This window comes from Macaca thibetana, chromosome 5, assembly GCF_024542745.1.
Source record: "Macaca thibetana thibetana isolate TM-01 chromosome 5, ASM2454274v1, whole genome shotgun sequence".
Lineage (NCBI taxonomy): Eukaryota > Metazoa > Chordata > Mammalia > Primates > Cercopithecidae > Macaca > Macaca thibetana.
The window spans coordinates 31,271,098-31,291,018 of NC_065582.1; the positions used below are offsets into that span (position 1 = coordinate 31,271,098).

The 19,921-nt window shown below is 38.4% G+C and overlaps 1 protein-coding gene and 1 long non-coding RNA gene across 6 annotated transcripts in view; one reads left to right on the plus strand and one right to left on the minus strand.

Moving 5' to 3' along the window:
• RXFP1 (relaxin family peptide receptor 1) overlaps nt 1-19,921 on the minus strand; it is a 125,095-nt gene that overhangs the window by 104,745 nt on the left and 429 nt on the right. The window lies entirely within an intron of this gene.
• LOC126954290 (uncharacterized) overlaps nt 1-19,921 on the plus strand; it is a 60,669-nt gene that overhangs the window by 2,056 nt on the left and 38,692 nt on the right. The window lies entirely within an intron of this gene.

Consider the following 19,921-nt stretch of genomic DNA (forward strand, 5'->3'; position numbering starts at 1 on the left):
GCACTCCAGCCTGGGTGACACAGTGAGATTCCATCTCAAAAAAACAAAAACAAAAAAGAAAAGTATCATTCCCCCCACCACCCCTCATAAAGGATGTAATCGAGACGATTGCTGAAATACAGACTTCAGTTAAATAATATTATTTTTCAATGTAATTGTATTTAGTAATTGTATGGGGGCTAAGAGACTGTAACTCTTCGGAGATACATGCTGAAGTGCTTACTGAAGGGTCATAATGTCTGCCACTGAGTCTCAAATGACTCAGCAAGAAAAAATATGTATCTATGTTTGGTGAGGGAGATAAAGTAAATGGGGAAAAGTGTTAACTATGAGTGAATCCAGGTGAAAGGTGTATGGATGTTCGTTGTACTACTTTTGTAATATTTGTGTATGTTTGACAATTTTCAAAATAAAATGTTTTTAAAAAATAAGTTTAGGAAATATTTTTATCTTTTAGACTTGGAGCTGAAAGGGTTTCCAAGTTTTGAAATTTCCACTATTTTTAGAATATGTGACACCCCCTCTACCTAGAATTTGGGTGTATACTCACACAGTTTTTGAGTAAATATGAAATCACCCTGCACACTGTGTGTGTGTGTGTGTGTGTGTGTGTGTGTGTGTGCGTGCGTGAAGCTCTCTGAGAATTCTGGGTATAAGTCACAAAGACTTATAATTACCAGTAATATTATTTATGAGATATTTAATTCCACTTCTCCTGTGTGTTCATAACTTGGAATCTGTGATTTCTTTCTTCCATCTTTAACCGAAAGGACAATTTCAAAGGCATTTAGAGACTTTGAGAGTTTGACAAGGTTTTTCTGGACATGATGCGTAGTGGGGATCTAACCTTTTGTGGGAAAATAACAAAAAGCATGACTCTGAATGCCATCAAGGGCAGTCCAGGGCAGTGACTGTTGGCTGACTGCTGTCTACAGACTACAGAAAAGTGGCCACTGCTTCTTTTTTTTAGGATTGCTGTGGTGGCTATTATATTGTTAATGACATCTACTTGCCGGTGAGTTTAATTTTAATGCTTTTCCATACAACTACTTATTATTCAGCAAAATCAAAGAGGCTGATTTAAATTTGAATAGTGTGTTTTCCTGCTTTTGCCTTTTTTTGGAATTGCCACAACCTCAGACAACAGCAATCCCTAATGTGTGCTCCCCACACCTGTATGGCATGTTTACAGCACAGGCTAAAGTGTGGCTGCTGCAGGGCAGGGAGGGTCATTCTTAGACATTCCCAGATGTACTGTTGTGGGCTTTGTACAGGCTTCTTAAACTTCAGTTTCTTCTTCTGGAACAGGAGAATTACTAATGTCAGAGGCATTGGGGTGGGTAAAATAAGGTGGAGACCTAGCGGGCTGCATTCCCAGGAGGTTAGGCATTCTTAGTCACAGGATGAGATGGGAGGTTGGTACAAGATACAGGTCATAAAGACCTTGCTAACAAAACAGGTTGTGGTAAAGAAGCCAGCCAAAACCCTGCAAATCCAAGATGGTGACAAGACTGACCTCTGGCTTCTCACTGCTCATTATATGCTAATTATAATGTATTAGATTGCTAAAAGACACTTCCACCAGGGCCATGACAGTTTACAGATGCCATGGCAATGTCAGTTACCCTATATGGTCCCAAAAGGGGAAAAACCCTCAGTTTTGAGAATTGCCTGCCCCATTTCCAGAAAACTCATGAGTAATCCACCCTTTGTCTAGCATAGAATCAAGAAATAAGTATAAGCTGCTGAGCAGCCCATGCCACCGCTCTGCCTATGGAGTAGCCATTCTTTCTTCCTTTACTTTCTTAATAAACTTGCTTTCACTTTATGGACTCACCCCAAATTCTTTCTTGTGTGAGATGCAGGAACCCTATCTTGGGGTCTAGATCGGGACCCCTTTCTGGACCCCCTGCCAGGTTGTTTGGTATGATTAGATAAAATTAATGGATGTGCAAAATCTCCTCACTGTTACTTTTCACAGAACTCTCAGTACTAGATGACAATTTCCCGTTTTTTCTAAACTCATTGCTCTTAACTTCCAGGTTAAGGTATTTCCAGATATTTCATTCTACTCCACCTGTGTGTTTATGACTTGAAATCTGTGATTTTTTGTTTTCCATCTTTAGCCAAAAGGACAATTTCAAAGGCAGTTAGAGGCTGTTAGAGTCTGAGACAAGGTTTTACTGGACACGGTTAGTTCTATTGTAACTAATGACTGTACTAAAAATATACTTCCTAGATTCCACACCATCCAATCAATCATCAATCCATGAAATTATAAGCACCATGGGCCAAATACTATCTGAAATGCTAAGCAGCACATGTTGTCTAATTTGATGCTAAGACCCTCTCTGATATCAAGTAGATATTACATATGCCTTTTTTCTTTTATTATAAATGTATATCAGGAACTAGTTAATACTCTTCATCTTTTGTAGAGCACCCTCATCTCCAAACCTTTCCAGTTTGTCTTTTAATGAACAGAGCAAGTAGTTTGTGTTGCCAACTGCCTAACTTCCTCTTTCTATCCATAATGCTATCTCAATTTAATGCCTCCCATGGTGGGAGATGGTTGCTAATTCAGGTCACTGGGTGAAGTAGTGAGGAAGGACTCATTTTCTCCCTCTTCCATCATACTCTCTTAATGCTTTTGCCACCTGGGCATGCATTAAATGGCCCCGCTCACCTGACCATCTGTGCTCATCTCGTTAGAACAATACATGGGTTGGATGCACATCTATGAAACATGGAAGGAAGCACCCTTCTTTTAGAATTGAATTTTTCACTCTTACTGCCCAGGCTGGAGTGCAATGGCACGATCTCAGCTCACCGCAACCTGTTTTCCGCCTCCTGGGTTCAAGTGCCTCAGCCTCCCCAGTAGCTGGGATTACAGGCATGTGCTACAACACTCAGCTAATTTTGTATTTTTAGTAGAAACGGGGTTTCTCCATGTTGGTCAGGCTGGTCTCAAACTCCTGACCTCAGGTGATCTGCTTGCCTCGGCCTCCTAAAGTGTTAGGATTACAAGCGTAAGCCACTGCGCCTGGCCCCTATTCTTTCTCCCCGTAAAAAAAAAAAATGCCTTTGACTTCTCTCTCACAATTCATTTTGCATTCTCTCATCTTTTAGGAACAAAGAATTCTTTTAGCCCATCGCCTCCCACTTGCAATCCTTCAGCACCTGACTATCTGAAATGAGTCAATTTCTCATCTCTGCTTCTTTCCCCAGAGTGCGAGCCATCATGTCTAATTGCAGCTGTCTCTCACTTGGACTTCCTGCTTCCACGCCTGCCTCTTTTCATCCTGTTCTCCACACAGCAGCCCGAGGGATCTTTCAAAATTAAAGTAGATCATTAATGTGTCTTCTAAAACTTCTACTAACACTCCATTGTTCTTGGAATAAAATCTAAACTTTAAACCTTTACCTTTTAACCTTACATAAATGGGTCAATCCTATTCACTAACTTGGTTTCTTTCCACTTTTCTTCCCTCACTTAATTTGATCTACAAACACTGTCCTCTCTTGATGTGCTAGGTTTGGTCTGACTTTAGAGTCTTGAGTTGGCTGTTCCATCTACGTGAGTGCCTGCATTGTTCTTCCCTCAGATCATTACAAGGCTGGCTGTTCCTCATTCTTCAAGCCTCAGAATAAGTATTCCTCTCTTAGGGAGACTGCTTGGGATCCCTCTATCTATCCCTCTATCCCTTTAAATTCCTTGCTAGTTACTATCCTATTCCACTACTTTCTCCTTCTTCACAATACTTATTACTCTTTGAGATATCTTGTTTATTAGTTTACTTTTTGTTATTTAAATATCACCACCAGATTATAAATTCCCATAGGTGAGGGATCTTTCTGGAGTTGTCCATCATTTATTTCTGATGCCTGTATTGGTGCTTGGCATATTGTAGGAAGTAAAACAAAATTGAAGGAAAGGAAGAATGAATAATTGTCCGTGTGTCTGAAATACTTAGAAGAGTATTTTAAAATAATGGTGTCGTGAAGTTCCTTTTAATGCATATAGAAAGTAGTCCTTTTCTCCAGACTCTGTTGTCAGCCAGGTAAGACCCAATTTCTATAAATATCCCCCAAGGGCATTTCAGGCCTGATGTTAACATAGTCTGCCACCAAGACCTTGTTTTCTCAAAGGACGTAAGCCCTTTACCTGCCTCATAGAAACTCTAGGGACTACAGATTTTGTCTGTGAAACAACTAGACTAAGAAAATTTAATTGTTTTTTGGGGGGAAAAAGGGAAGGAAAGGATGAAAGGAAGAGATAGTTAAGGAAAGAAAGAGATAAAAAGAGAAATATTTCAAATGAGGACTAGCTCACCAGTAAGCACAGTGGTGGGGATAATGCTATATTTCCCACAGCTGTAGTTTGTCATCAACTATTGCTAAAAATCCTAAAGAGAGGTTGGATTTTAGATTTAGATTCTAGAGCATATATCTGTACTAATCAAGTGAACAAAGTATTTTTCTAGTTTAGCTAGGTTTCCATTAGGTTGGTACAAAAGTAATTGGGGTTTTTGCCATAAAACCGGTTACTTTTGTACCAGCCTAATATAAATTCACAAATTGGCATAGAAGTTACTTTTTTTTGGAAACAGTAAACAAAACTTTGTGCATTCCATGTGTATGGAATTCTTTCAGCTCATAAGTGTAAACCCTATTTAGTACACCAATATTGCAACTCCAAAGTGTATATGATTTCCTGGCTATATTATTTTGAAGCAGTTAATACGAGTTTCCAAATATGCATCTAATTTATGCCAGAAAATAATTTATCCAGTGGAAGAATATGACTTCGTTCAGTTGAAGGTAAACCACTAATCTTTTCATATGTGTATTAAAACTATAGTTTTCCGTGACCTGTAGTTATAATATTTCTAGTCATGTTAGAAGGCATTAACAATGGTGTGCTTATAATGTATACAGTATTTGCAAAAAGACCCTATTTTAAGTCAGGTATCTCTTAGAGTTCAATACTTGGGTTAATAATTACCCGCAAGAATGATTGAATGTATTCTTATTTTAAAGATGTTCTGAGCAAGCTATTTCTCTAGATAGCATGCCTATGGTTCTGCAATTCTTAGGGAAATTGAAAGTCTGCTGAGGATATTGAAGTTATCGCTGATTGATGCATTTCCCATAATGCACCTTAAACTTTCAGCACTGTTTCATCATACTCTTAAGGTGTCCTTTATAAAGGAAAATACAAATGAGAAAACGTAATGAATTTACACCCATGCATTAAACATATCATGGGTAGTACTATTGATTAAAATGTAAATATATTAAAATAGAGTAAAATTATATTCTTACAGGTATTAGGCCTTAGTCCTATAAACACAATATTTTCAATTATTTGTCTATGTGCTGTTTTCTACTGCTGTGAGGTTATAGTTGCTGAATAAAATCTCTTAAATCTGTTGACTGATACTTTCTGAGTAACAACCTTTGTGTTGCAAAGTTACTGACTGATTAAAGAGTACAGATTGTATGTACTTCCAAATAATGAGTTTATTCCATTTGATTCAAACAACTGTGTATAAGTATTTTGTCCATCCATTGTCCATTATTGTATGAGACTTTGTTAATGTTTTCTGTTATGTTTTATTTATTGCCTTATTTGCAAACTGGATAAGAGGGCTTTCCAGAGTTAAAGAAAATAGTGAGTTGGAAAATAACACAAGGGAAATAGGAAGTGTGGAAAACACAACACAGACTAGATCAAACTCTTGAGAATGAAAAATAGAGATAATAGTCGGATATCTGTGGAGTGCAATATCAAAAAGGCCAGTCCTATCACGGTCAGGGTATTCAACAAACATTCTGTAGTGTGTTCCACACATATTTTGTGTATTTTATAGACAGGAATAGGGAGAAAATATTTTAAAAATGTATTAAGGTCCTAGGAAAACGATGTGAAAACCAGTATCTGATTTGACTTGGTCATAGGCTGTGTCTTTCTAGTGACTCAAATGCAATGGCCATGCCCTCTCTAAGGATTGCTTTCAGTTTCTCACATTTTAGTCCATTTTTGGTAATTTGCCTGAGTTACTTCCTTGTGAAAACCAGTAGCTGATTCGACTTGGTCATAGCCTGTATCTTTCCAGTGACTCAAGTGCAATGACCACGCCCTCTCTAAGGATTGCTTTCAGTTTCTCACATTGTAGTCTATTTTTGGTAATTTGCCTGAGTTACTTCCATTTTGTGCAAAACCTGGATTCGAATTACTAATATACTACCATCCTAACTCTGGCACGTGACTTACAAAGACCTTCATGATCTGGTTCTGGTGATCCTCTCTAACTTCATCTCCAAGCATGTGCTTCAGCTCTCCTCTTAAACTACCCCAGACTTCTCATCATGTTCTGAGCCTGCCATGTCCTTTCCTGTCTCCATGACCTTGCGCAAGCTGTACCTGTCCTTGCAGTGCCCTTCTCTCCTCTCCCTGGGAAATAAAACATGGTAAATCTGCAACCAGTTCAGCTTGCTTGGCTAGCTTGTTTACCTGTTAATGGGAATAGGAGGAATTCTCATCTTATAAAATGAGATATAATAAATGATAAAATATTATATAATTATAAATCATTTTATCATATATTATCTATAATAGTAACATTTTATCATATGTAATATATTAATAATATAACAATATACATTATTTTATTATTATATGTAATAAAATAGAAATTACTTATTATATGTAATAATAATAAAAATGAGAGAGAATTTGAGTTTGGTGTTTGTATGTGACTGAAAAATTTCAGGCTTGGGAATCAGATAAGCTTAAGTTCAAGTTCTGGACTAAGTGTTGATGTGCCCATGACCTTGACAAATTTCTAAATTTCTCTCTTCATTCTGGAAAGGGAAGAAAACATTACCTTTCAGGGTTCATGTGAAGATCTAATCAGACAACATTTAAGAGTGCTTATCATTTAACCAAAACATCAACAATTTAACGACTCTTACCCATAACTTTAATAATGTAAATAATTCCTATTAATAATTAGAATAAGGCCGGGCACAGTAGCTCACGCTTGTAATCTGAGCACTTTGGGAGGCCGAGGCGGGTGGATCATCTGAGGTTGGGAGTTCGAGACCAACCTGACCAACATGGAGAAACCCCGTCTCTAATAAAAATACAAAGTTAGCCGGGCGTGGTGGTGCATGCCTGTAATCCCAGTTACTCAGGAGGCTGAGGCAGGAGAATCGTTTGAACCCAGGAGGCTGAGGTTGCAGTGAGCCAAGATCACACCATTGCACTCCAGCCTGGGCAACAAGAATGAAACATCTCAAAAAAAAAAAAAAAATCAGAATATCATAACATTGATTTAGAACACTTTGTGTATCTAAGCACATAGAATAAAGCACATTATAATATACATTAAAAATCTGCCGCAATTTCCCCAGAATAAATTTAAAAGTGGTGTAGGTCCCTGGGAGACTAATTAGAGAAGAATGTGATCGAGTAGTTTCTAGGGGGTGAGAGTGTCATGTGAGACTATTCCTTACTCCTACCAATTATTTATTACACATTCTATTGTTTTAGACATTGCATCAGAAAGAATTTGTGGGAGAAATTTAATAAATATGCCTAATAATTTGGGATTGTTCACACTTTGAATAACACTTTTATACACTGGTGTTTCATCTATAATATTGTGATTAGTGTTGATTAAAGCAATAGGAAAAAAACATATAGAAAAGTGTAGGGAAAAGAGATTAAAAATAAAAGTTACTAAAAAAAGTCAATAAAAATAAAAGTTATTAAAAATAAAAGTTATTAAAAAAAAAAGAAAGGCAGGTGTAAGTGAAATATGAGGAACCACTATGGGCAACAGAATAGAAAAGTAGGGAAAATTGGTATCAGAAAGAGTACAGAATTTTGAGCCAAGATATTTGAGTTAGAATCCAAATAGGGTAAGCACATTTTTTGTGTGTGACTTAAAAAATAAATGACCAAATAAAGATAGACTAACCCTATCTATCATTAGGCAAGTTTTGAAAATTCTGATTCTCCTATAGAAGTTTCTTGAGAGTAAGGGTAAATATACACATTCACTTGTGTCTATTTTACAGTGTTGGGAAATAGCTAAAAATTTGATATGATATGATTTGCAAATAAAAAGAGTGCATCTCTTACTAAGGTATTTCGTTATAATGATTATTTCTAATTACTGTGGCTTTGTGTTTATAATTACTGATTCTAGGGTATGTCCATGTATGCTTCCTTCATGGTTATTCCTTTTTTATTCTTCCACCACTAAAACTAGAAATTTAGACTGTACTTTATTGCTCAGGGAAGGCAGAACACAAAAAATCTTTCTAGAGTCCTCAGCTTCTTGGCTTTAAATTCCAAAGCTTTTTAGAGTCATGGCTTTCAATGGCAAAATACAGGTGCTTGAGAGACAAATATTTTTTCTTTCTTTTTCTTTACTTCTTTTATTTACCATATTGGTCTTGAACATTAAGATCCAGTAATGAAGGACACAGAACATCCAGTCTTTCCACAACCTCTAGAGAGAGTTAAGGGTTAAGCATGTATGATGCCCTCAAAGCAGTTTTCCTGAACCTGCTGAGAGTGAAATGTGAGAAGGAAGCACCCTGTCCCTTTGGTATTAAAACTGTAGAGGGAGGGAGGAGGTGGAAATTGCTAAGAGAATTTGGGAGACTGCCTAAGCAGAAGTGATTCTTGTCTCGAATCCTAAAGTCCAGCTCAATGAAAGGGCAAGTCTCTAGGAGAAGCAGGGTCTTGATGTGAGGGAGGCGATGGTGAATGGGTGAGCTAGACCCAGGGCCTTTGTCAGCCTCGAATCTGCCTGAGTTCCCAATAGGTGAGGAAGGACACTTGAGGGCTTCTGTGCTCTCCTGAGAAGGCTATGAGCAGATGGTGGTGGTGGTCTTTGGTGATAAGCATGTGGATTAGCTGGAGAACAATGTGGAAGAGTCGTTGAATGCTTTGATGGGTGCTGGTGTCACCCATCCCTGCCAGAGTGAGTTAACCATCAGGAGTAGCTGGCAAAGTGACTGGAGATGTTCACCTGTCTACCTGCCTCCTCAATTTTGATGTTTGTGAAGCTGTCACTGAAATCAGATGCTGTTGGTCAGAAGGGTAAAAGGGTAGAGAAGGTAAGATTTCTTAAGTGATTGAGATTGTATTTTATACACAGTTCTACCAAAAAGACACCTCCACTCATATATATGTTTATCACAGCACTATTCACAATAGCAAAGATATGGAATCTATCTAGATGTCCACCAACGGTAGATTGGATAAAGAAAATATGGTACCATGGAATACTACACAGCCATAAAAAGATCATGTCCTCTGCAGCAACAGGGATGTAGCTGGAGGTGATTATTCTAAGTAAATTCGCTCAGAGACAGAAAAACAAATGCTACATGTTCTCACTTGTAAGTGGGAGCTGAACACTGGGTGCATGGGTAAACACACACAAAAGGATGGAGATAAGAGACACTGGGGATTCCAAAAGGGCAAGGGGTGTGGCAAATTCTGAAAAACTGCCTATCAGGCACTATGTTCATTACTTGGGTGATGGGATCATTAGAAGCCTAAGCCTCAGCATCACACGATATACCCATGTAACAAACCTGCTTATATACCCACAAATGTAAAAAAAAAAAAAAAAAAAAAAACAACCAAACAAACCCAGATTGCATTTTAAAGAAAAAGTGCCTGATTTTAAAACCAAGGTACTTTGAATTAGCAAATTTAAATGTTCTATTATTTTATGTAGGAGTCATGAGCTCTGAATTTTAGTCATAGAAACATAAAATGTAATTTTTGCACATCTGAGGTTTGTGGTCTATAAACATGAAAATGTTTACACTATATATCGTACCTGGATTTGGTATGCTTAATGATGGCAAAAGATTTAAAGTAAGTGTCTGTGTGTGTGTGTGTGTGTGTGTGTGTGTGTGTGTGTGTGTGTGTAGTAGTTTATAACATTTCCTTCTACCCTCAAACTTCATGTCAGAGAATGCTGGCATTACCTTTGTTATTATTCCCTGAACCCCTCCCCAACCCCATGCTTTCTGAGGAAAAAAAGGACAAAAACCGAAGGGTGGATTCTCCTGAAAAAATTAGAAGTAAATTTTGTGTTCGAGATGACCCTGTGCAGCAGGGGAACGTGTGTGTCAGGAGTGGATCAGGAGAGAGGGGCTGAGTGATTGAGGAAACAGAGGGGCAGAGAGGGAGACCAAGGGGCCTTGGATCAAAGAGAGAGAAATAGTGAAGAGTCAAAGGCAGGCCAGGTGCAGTGGCTCAATCCCAGCACTGCGGGAGGCTGAGGTAGGCAGATGGCTTGAGCCCAGGCATTTGGGACCAGCCTGGGTAATGTGGTGTGTCTTCCTCTCTATAAAAATTTTTTTAAAAATAGGTAGGAATGGTGGCATACACTTGTAGTCCTAGCAACTCGTGAGGCTTAGTCGGGAGGATTGCTTGAGCCAGGGGGCAGAGTTTGCAGTGAGCCAAGATTGCATCACTGCACTCCAGCCTGAGCCAGGAGAGCAAGACCCTGTCTCAAAAAAGACTCAAAGCCTCTAGGGGATTGAAGAACAGAAGAGGGCGTGGGGCTTTCAAATTGAACCTGCTATTTTTACTAGCATAGGAACTTTGAAAAAAGGTGCCCAAGAGCCAGAAGCGCTACAAAAAGCTTTGTACAGATTTTTCCCATTAAAATGGATTTGATAGACAAATGACTTGCCACATTATTTTGGATCACCACTGAAGACAAATGCTCAGTGGTTGAGAAAATATCAACAAACCAAAGCAGTCCCTCTTTCCTGTCCAGGGAGCTTAAACTGCTGTGCCGCAAGTTCACAGGATCAGGGGTAACGACTGCAATTAGAAGGGCAGAAATAAAAATCTAAATTTGACTGCTAAACTGGCCACCTCTGCTGATCTTAACACAAAGAGGGAGGTTAAATGGAGGTTAAGAAGCTAACAGAAAGCATGACTGATGATGTCATTGTGTCTAAGTTTGAAATGTGTGAGAAAGTAGAAACATTTATAAACCATGAGGCAGTTTTGCAATTTCCAGCAAATCAGCCATAACTGAGAAAGTAAAAACGGCAAATCTTCTGGACCATTGAAAATGAATCAAACATTTCTAGCCTGCTCTGGGAAAAACCCATTAAAATATCAAAAGGCTGGGGTGAGCAACAGAGGGTGAGAGAAGAGGATAAAAAGAAACTGAGGTTTTGCTGGGCACGGTGGCTCAAGCCTGTAATCCCAGCACTTTGGGAGGCGGAGATGGGCGGATCATGAGGTCAGGAGATCGAGACCATCCTGGCTAACATGGTGAAACCCCGTCTCTACTAAAAAAAATACAAAAAACTAGCTGGATGAGGTGGTGGGTGCCTATAGTCCCAGCTACTCGGGAGGCTGAGGCAGGAGAATGGCGTAAACCCAGGAGGCGGAGCTTGCAGTGAGCTGAGATCGGGCCACTGTGCGCCAGCCCTACAGAGCGAGACTTCATCTCAATAAATAAATAAATAAATAAAGAAAGAAAGAAAGAAAGAAAGAAAGAAAGAATCCAAGGTTTTATGAGTGAAGACAATGGCAGAGTGGATTCTGCTGTATCTCAGAAGCCAATGTGTGATGCACCTGAGAACAGTTATTTTCATTAACTTATACTTGCGATATGTGCCTGGAAAAGGCTTCCAAAAAAGCTTCCTAGGGCAGTTTAATCTGATTTCTTTCACTAGATCCAGGCACACACACATAAATTTTGTTCAAAATTTGTCATTTCATATCTATTTGCATGTTCTATTTTACACTGTTTTAATTTAAACTCTGTAAAGTAAGATTTATCTGTTTAAATGGCTACAACTACAGGAATCTGCAGGGTCATAACTTGCTTGTATTATTAGGATCAGTTGTTGGAACCAATTTACACAACACCGAAAAAAAGCGACCAAAAATGTCCATGAACCCAGGTAACTGCAAAATGAGGGAGGGCTATAATCTGCAAATAGTATGTTTAACAGGCAGCTATTCCCTATGAAAGTCCTCCTTCATGAGGAGGAAGTATTTACTAGGGAAATGAGCAGAAATAAGAATTTGGGTTGCAAGATTTGGGACCAAGACAGGAGATTTTTCTTTGTGAGTATTTTGTCAGAAGGTGTGGTGAGACTAAGGAATACAGAGAATCGTTAAGATAGGAAGGATAAATTAAGCGCTAAGGGAGAAAGAGGAACTGGTTAATTAGAACTGGAAGCCAGTATCTAGGTTGCTTAGCCAGGAAAGGGAAAGCTTCAGGGAGTCCAGTTGGCACTAAATAGACAATCTGTGGGAGAGAAGCAAAGGAGGAGAAACCAAGCATGTAGCAGGATCAAAACTTGAAGGAGTTTGGGAGCAGTGGCTCATGCCTGTAATCCCAGAGCTTTGAGAGGCTGAGGTGGGTGGATGACTTGAGCCCAGGAGTTCGAAACCAGTCTGGGCAACATGGTGAAACTCCCATCTCTACAAAAAATACAAAAATTAGCCGGCGTCATGGCACGCACCTGTGGTATCGTATACTCAGGAGGCTGAGGTGGGAGGATCACTTGAGCCCAGGAGGCTGAGGCTGCAGTGAGCTGTGATCACACCACTGCACTCTAGCCTGGGCCACAGAGCAAAACCCTGTCTCATAAACAAGAAAACAAGCAAGCGAAAAAAGAGATCAGACTTTCATACTAGCAGAGTTTACAACCAGTGTGGGATTTATGTTTCACCGTATCAGGAATGAATACCTTGGGGTCGTTTAACGTAACAGTGAGGATGCTCTATGTTGCTCTGTGAGTGTCCTTTCAATCCCCACAAAGGTGAGGATTGAAACATGTTACTCTGTCTCAGGAAACTGTGTGTGCTGGAGTGGGGAGAGGGAAGAAAACAGTAAGTTTAGGGATATTCGACTCCCTACGACCAGGGCCTCCACTGTCCGCCCTCTCTGGCACCTGCATAGGCAGAAAGACAGAAGAGATGGCACTCTTTTTTGGTGGGAAGGAAGAGGTTATGGGAGCGGTGAAGCACACAGGTATTTGGTGCCTACATTATCTGGGGCACCCAGAAAAAAAGACTCTGGACACTAGAAATGTCTGATAAATTCTGATAGCCTATAAATTACTCCTGAGAAGTTGGCAAAGTTTCTTCTGCTGTAGCAATGCTCAGTCTCATTTTTCAACCTGTGGCACATGAAGCCTCTCTCACTTTAGAGGGGTGACCCCAATGGCCAAATTCATGATTTGCATGGCATGTGATGAAAAGGGCTGCCATCTTTAGAGATGACTCTATTGTCTGGGGAATAGGATAGGAGCATGGACTGGAGAGGAGATATTAATAGTGAAGACATCCACTGGGTGTTGACTTACTCTGAGCATTTTTTTTTCTTTTTCTGACACAGGGTCTTGCTCTGTTGCCTAGGGTGGAGTGCAATGGCACCATCTTGGCTCACTGCAACCTCTGCCTCCCAGGCTCAAGCGATCCTCCCACCTCAGCTTCCTGAATAGCTGGAACTACAGATGCTTGCCACCATGACGGGCTAAATTTTGTATTTTTTGTAGAGATGGGGGTCTCGCCATGTTGCCCAGGCTGGTCTTGAACTCCTAGGCTCAAGCAATCCACCTGCCTTGGCTTCTCAAAGTGTGGGATTATAGGCATGAGTCACTGCCCCCCGCCTTACTCTAAGCATTTTTAAAGTACCTTTCATTAAAGTTCCTCTGGGCCTGGCTGCAAACATGGTGATGGGCAGGTGCCATGAGAACCTTTCTCTCCTTGGTTGTGAGAATGATTTAAATGTTTTTCTACAAGGTAGGTAGGTATGTGAAGAGGGATTATACCAGCTTAGTGTAGTGGCAAAGTCTTAATCATTGAGGCTAGGATTTTGGTAGATAATAAATTTATTTTAATAATTTCTATCTAGGTTCTATTTTCAAGTGATATTTTACCCTTTTGATATTTCTTGCCCTTTTTGTCCTACATATGAAATTTGGAGACCCACTTTTAAAAGTGAATTAAGAATAAGGAGCTGAAAACTAAAGGGAACACAGCTATATGGCCTTAGTTTCTTTCTATGTGAAAAATGAGGATGTTGTCCTTTACAGCTTTACCTTGCCTTCCAACTCAAAAAAATCTGATTTCTTATGAAACTGAAATTAAAAATAGTACTTGAGCAACATTAAATAGAAACTGTCTAAGTAATAGCAATCTGCTCGAGGATCAGACTGCGGGAAGTAGAAAAAGAAACTTCATTTTTCCTTAAATGAATTAGATGAGAACCAAGGGAAAAGATTAGTAGGAGACAACAGCATAACTATACATATATATATGTATAGTTTTATATATAACTATACATATATATGTATTTTTTATATATATATAAAAAATTTATTTTTTTGAAGATGGAATCTCGCTCTTGTTACCTGGTCTGGAGTGCAGTGGCACGATCTTGGCTCATTTCAGCCTCTGCCTCCTGGGTTCAAGCGATTCTCCAGCCTCAGCCACCCAAGTAGCTGGAATTACAGGTACCCACCACGACACCCAGCTAACTTTTGTATTTTTAGTAGAGACAGGGTTTTGCCATGTTGGCCAGGCTGGTCTTGAACTCCTGACCTCAAGTGATCCTCCCGCCTTGGCCTCCCAAAGTGCTGGGATTACAGGTGTGAGCCATGGCGCCTGATGAACTACATGTTTTAATCAATGGAATAACTCATATAATTACATGGCCTCTCAGTTCAAGTGGATACTCAATTCTCTAACAAAAAAATTATTTAATATCTCAACAGCTTTTTGTTTTTTTAAGTGTGAATCTTACTATTAAAGAATATATCAGATTATCTCTGTTTCATTTGTAGCTAATCATGTGGGTAACATTTTGGTTCAACTGAGCACCCTGTCTAAACGTAGACCTAGGATTGCATTTGGAAACAGGAGCTAAGGAGAGAGAGAGAGAGAGAGCTGTGTCCATCTGCACTGGAACTCAATGAGAACTTGAGTTCCTGGAGGAATCTGGGAGAGGAGTCGAGGAAGAATGATGGTGAGAGAGAGGTGGAAAGAGTTGTTGGCACAATGGCCAGAAGCAAGGGCTCCAGGTGGCCTAGACCAGCTGGTGAAAAGTCCCAAGAGTACCATTCCCAAAGATTAACTCTCAGAATTTTTTTGAAAACATTGATGATTTCCAAAAGGCATATTCATTATCATAAAAGATTGAAGAAATCAGGAGACCCAGTTAATTTAGGTAGTACTGAAATAATTATAAAACGAATCTATTTAACAAATCTAATAATACCCAGGCTGCTATAAAATACAGTTATTTAGTAGGAAAATACCAAGTTCTAACATGAACAACATGATATCTCACTTTACACTGTCCTTTTTTCCACTTGATATTTATTTTTGTTGTGATAGAGAACAAAACCTAAATTTGAAATATTCACAACTTGCCCCTGCTTATCTCCAAAGAAGGAAAGAGCTTTTGGTTTAGTGGTAGGTCCTTGTTGTTTTGATCACAGAAATAGATGAAGCTGTAGAATTTAAAAAGATGAGAGAGTACTGGATCACTACACATAGGCAGGAAATAGAGCTATTGGGGTTGTGGGGCTAATAAAATATCCAGGAGGAGGGAGAGGTAAGCTAACATAGGAATTAAGTCAATATTTATGGGCACTTGCTATATGTATAGCTAAGTGTCATGTGCTGCAAACAAAAGTGCTTTCTATATAGTCAAATTATTTACATATACTAATTCATCAGTTGTTGGTGTACACTGAGGAATGTATACAAAGCAGATAGCACCAGCTCATAAGAGGAGATATAAAAACTCCTAGCATGGATTTGTTGAATTTGCCTTGGATGGGGAGGCCCTCACTGTAGGTGGTGGAAGCCCTGGATTTACCAGCTTTGAGACCTTGGACTGGTCAATATTTCCTTATGGATTAATATCTAAAATAGAGAAAGATCTAACTTGCTTGAAGGCCAGTGAGCTAGGTCAGGGGTCTGTTAAGGTCACTTTAAATTCTATATTATAATTTAAGAAAGTGTTAGAATCAAATCATGTTTAACAGCATAGGCTTTTTAAGGAGATAGACTTGGATTCAAATCTCCTTTGCATCATTACTAGGAAGTGGTGCCAGGAATGCTACCAGATATTTCTCATTCTCTGTTTCCTATTTTGTAAAGCGAGAATATCTCATAGGGTTATTATAGGAATAAAATAAGATCACGTTTGTAAAGCACTTACATTGTTCCTCATCTATGGAGACCTCTCAATAAATGGGAAATAGAAAAACAACTACACCCATAAACATAAGGATTGAAATCAAATGGTCTAAATGCTTACAGTTTTTCAGACAAAAAGTTAAATCTAACTAGAATACTCAACTCCAGGCATTTTAGTTTAACAAGTTTGTACTAATGTGTGAAACTGTGCTTGAAAGACTATTTAGTTCACAAACATAATAATTTCCCTTTATGTAGATCAGGGTGCATTTGCACAGATTCATTAATTTTCCTTCCATTTGAAACTTAAAAATATGATTCAAAATACATAGTAAAAACAATACAAAATTGCCAGCAGCCCCCACAATATAAGGTGGTGAGAAGTTATTTAATTGGTACCATGCATGTTACTCGGGTGAGGGATAAGTCCTGACTTGACCACTATGCAATCTAGGCATGTAACAAAATTGCACTCATGCCTCATACATTTATACAAATTAAAAAAACCCAACCGCCCCCAAAGTATAAGGTAGAACACAGTATACCTCCGTGGTTTGCATATTGGTGTGTTTATTCTCCCATCTTTTGGAATTGGATAAATATGCCCACATTCTCCTTTTCCATGTACTAACCAAGCTAACGGTCTGTTCTGGAATTGCCTCTTCCTTTTCTCTTCTTCATAGTTACAGAAGAAAACTGTTACAAGTTATGAGAGTACTGGCAAAGGCCAGGTAGCCTGGTAAGTGTCTCTAGGAGTCTGAAAGTGAGGACCTTACTAAGCTGGGCCAGTCCTTGGCAAAATACTAAAGTGGATCAAGCTTATGTTTGAACTCCTTCTATTTCTTGTATCTTCACTTGTTCCCTGCCTATCTAAAACATTAAGTAAAAGAATTGTTTTGCTTAGTGAAATCATTTAAGAAATAATAAAGCATTGTCTGATAAGAACTTAAGATACAAGTTGTCCTGGGGATTGCTTTTTAATTACAAATTTTGAAATAATTATATACTTACAAGAAGTTGAAAAAATAGTATAGAGAGATCCTATACAGCTTTCACCCAGCTTTCCTTAATCTTACATAATTTTAGTATATTACAAAACTAAAAAATTAACATTGGCACAATACAATTAATTAGACTATGGACAGAAGGATTTTTAAAGAGTGAAAAATTCTTAAGGCTAAAAGGAAATCTTTTATGTCTTAATGTCACCTCTGTTTGTGTGGACCTCAATTTTTGCACTTGTCTTATTGAATTGAATTTTAGATCAACTTGCGGTCTTCTCCATTCTATCCCTTCAGAGCAGGGACCATGCTTACTTTAATAAGATAGGTGAATAAAGCATGGTCACTGCTCTGGCATGCATAGGTATTTTTGGTTGAAAGGATGACTAATAGTTGCTTACGTCTGTAACGGGCTTTAGAGTTTTCAAAGCCCATTTATACACATTATGGCTACTGAGAATTATCATGGTCTAGGGGAGAGAGCACGGGCTTTGAAAGCATTCCAATCTTGGCATTTATTAGCTCGAGTCTTGTGACAAGGCATTGAATGTCCTACCTCATGTGCTTAATTGTATCCACATAATAGAGTTGTTGTGAAGATTCAGGAGGTAATTTTTGTAACAAAGAACGGAACACAGGAGGTCGGAGAGGTAGACAGGGTAAAGGATTTGATTGCCATTTCACATGCTCAGAAGAGGTAAATCATTTGCTGAAAACCATAGAACTGGTACATGGTAGTGCAGCTAAGCATCTTAGGTTAGGTGTCTTCCATGATATCACATCGCCTTTCCTGTAACAGGAAAGTGGATATAAAAACAAAATAAAACAAAACAAACACACAGAGAAACAACCACCATGGGGCATTTACAGAGGTTTAAGAATTTGTCCTTATGCATGGTTGTTGATTTCCGTTGCCGTGTGCCCAGGAAATTCTCACTTACGTGAAGCCTGGGTGAGGGGCTAAACTCAAGGTGAACCCTGGCTGTGGGTGCTATTTCAGGGGGTCCCTGACAAGTGTTCCCCCACCCTAACATGCAATTAACACCATGTAGCTAGGAATTGGCTTGCCAAACTTTGCTGCAAATGTTTATGCCCTCATTTCCTGGGGAAGGCGTGGAAGGATGAGAACTTGGAGCTCTCAACTTACACTACATTCCCAAATTTTCTTTTGAATCAAAAGGGAAGTTAAATTTAAAGAGACAGAGGGTTTTGGCATCATCATGACCACCATCATTATTATTTCCTGCTCATGAATAATTATTAACAAAAAGGTACATGTAAACATGGAATTTTTTTCCTAACCTGAAATGAGTGGTAACACAGTGGTCAAAGTTGCTTCTCAACCTGCCCTAAACACCTTTTATATACCCTTAAATTCTTTATACTGGAATGACTATTCTAGAAATATTCCTCTGGCTTATTTAATCTATTCATTTCATTGAAATGGAATAGGGAAGGTAAAATATGGTATTATTTTTTGAAGCTGTTGGCCATAAATGTCAAAAGCTCTGGTAGTTTAAACATGGAATTATAATTAGAAACATTACATTTTCGGTGGTGGTTTGCAATTTATTGTTTTCCCTTCAGTTAAAAAATAGGAATGTCAGTAATCAAGATTAGAGATGGAGAAAACTAGGACTAGAATATTTCCCTGGGATTCTGAATAGTTTCTGTGGTTTTGATGCCATCCTTTAATTTTAACTCTAGATGAGATGGAGTAGAGGGAAGGAGGAAAGAAGGAGAAAAAGGAAAATACAATCACTTTGACACACTGCAATTGGGAGAGTCAGGATTGAAAGTTACCCTGAGACATTCCTTAATAGAAGAGCTCAGAGTTAACAAAACTTATGCAAACTTTTAAGAGACAGAACTATAAAAAGGCTTGTTAACTTCTAAATTAGTGAAAGCCCACATTCCCGGAATCATAAAGGACTAAAGATATCCATAAAGTTTTGTTCTTGGTTTGGCTTTGACTTTTTCATATTTATTATCTAAGAAACAAAAATATTTTATTTCTATCTACATACTATAAATCAAATGGAGCTTAACACACAACAGCTGTTTCCCTTGAATGTAAAAAAGATTTTCTGAAAAATAAACCATAGCACACGTAGAGAAAACAAAATTTGTCATTATAGTAAAAATAACATGCCCACTTGAAGCTTCTTTTGTGCCTATGTTTTTCATTGCTTTGTGCTTTCCCTTGTTTTTCTTTCAAGGAACAGTGATAAATCTTGCTAAATAAAAAGAGTTTTAAGAATGCATCTCCCTGCCCAGAAGCACACCTATGATAGCAAATCACAAAGGATAAGGGCGACAGAGCATTACAACTACACAGAAACTGGCACAAATGTGAGGACTTTCCTAGGATTTTTCAATGAACATATTCCTTGAATACAGTTTAAGAATCACTACTCTTTAAACATTATAATGTTGCTTATAATATCAATTATATGAATTGGTTATTATGAAGCCTAGGTTTACATGGCACATCAGTCTTGCTTCACTATTGACTATGATAAGATATTACAGTTTTTAATACAAATACCAGACATTTACTAAGAAGAACAATTCTGAAGTGAGATTACAATTTTATCAGTAAATGCATTTTATCTTAAAAGCATAAATATAAGGAATAAACATTTGTGCTTGCGGTTATTCCACAAAATACTAAGGTATACAAAATTAGATA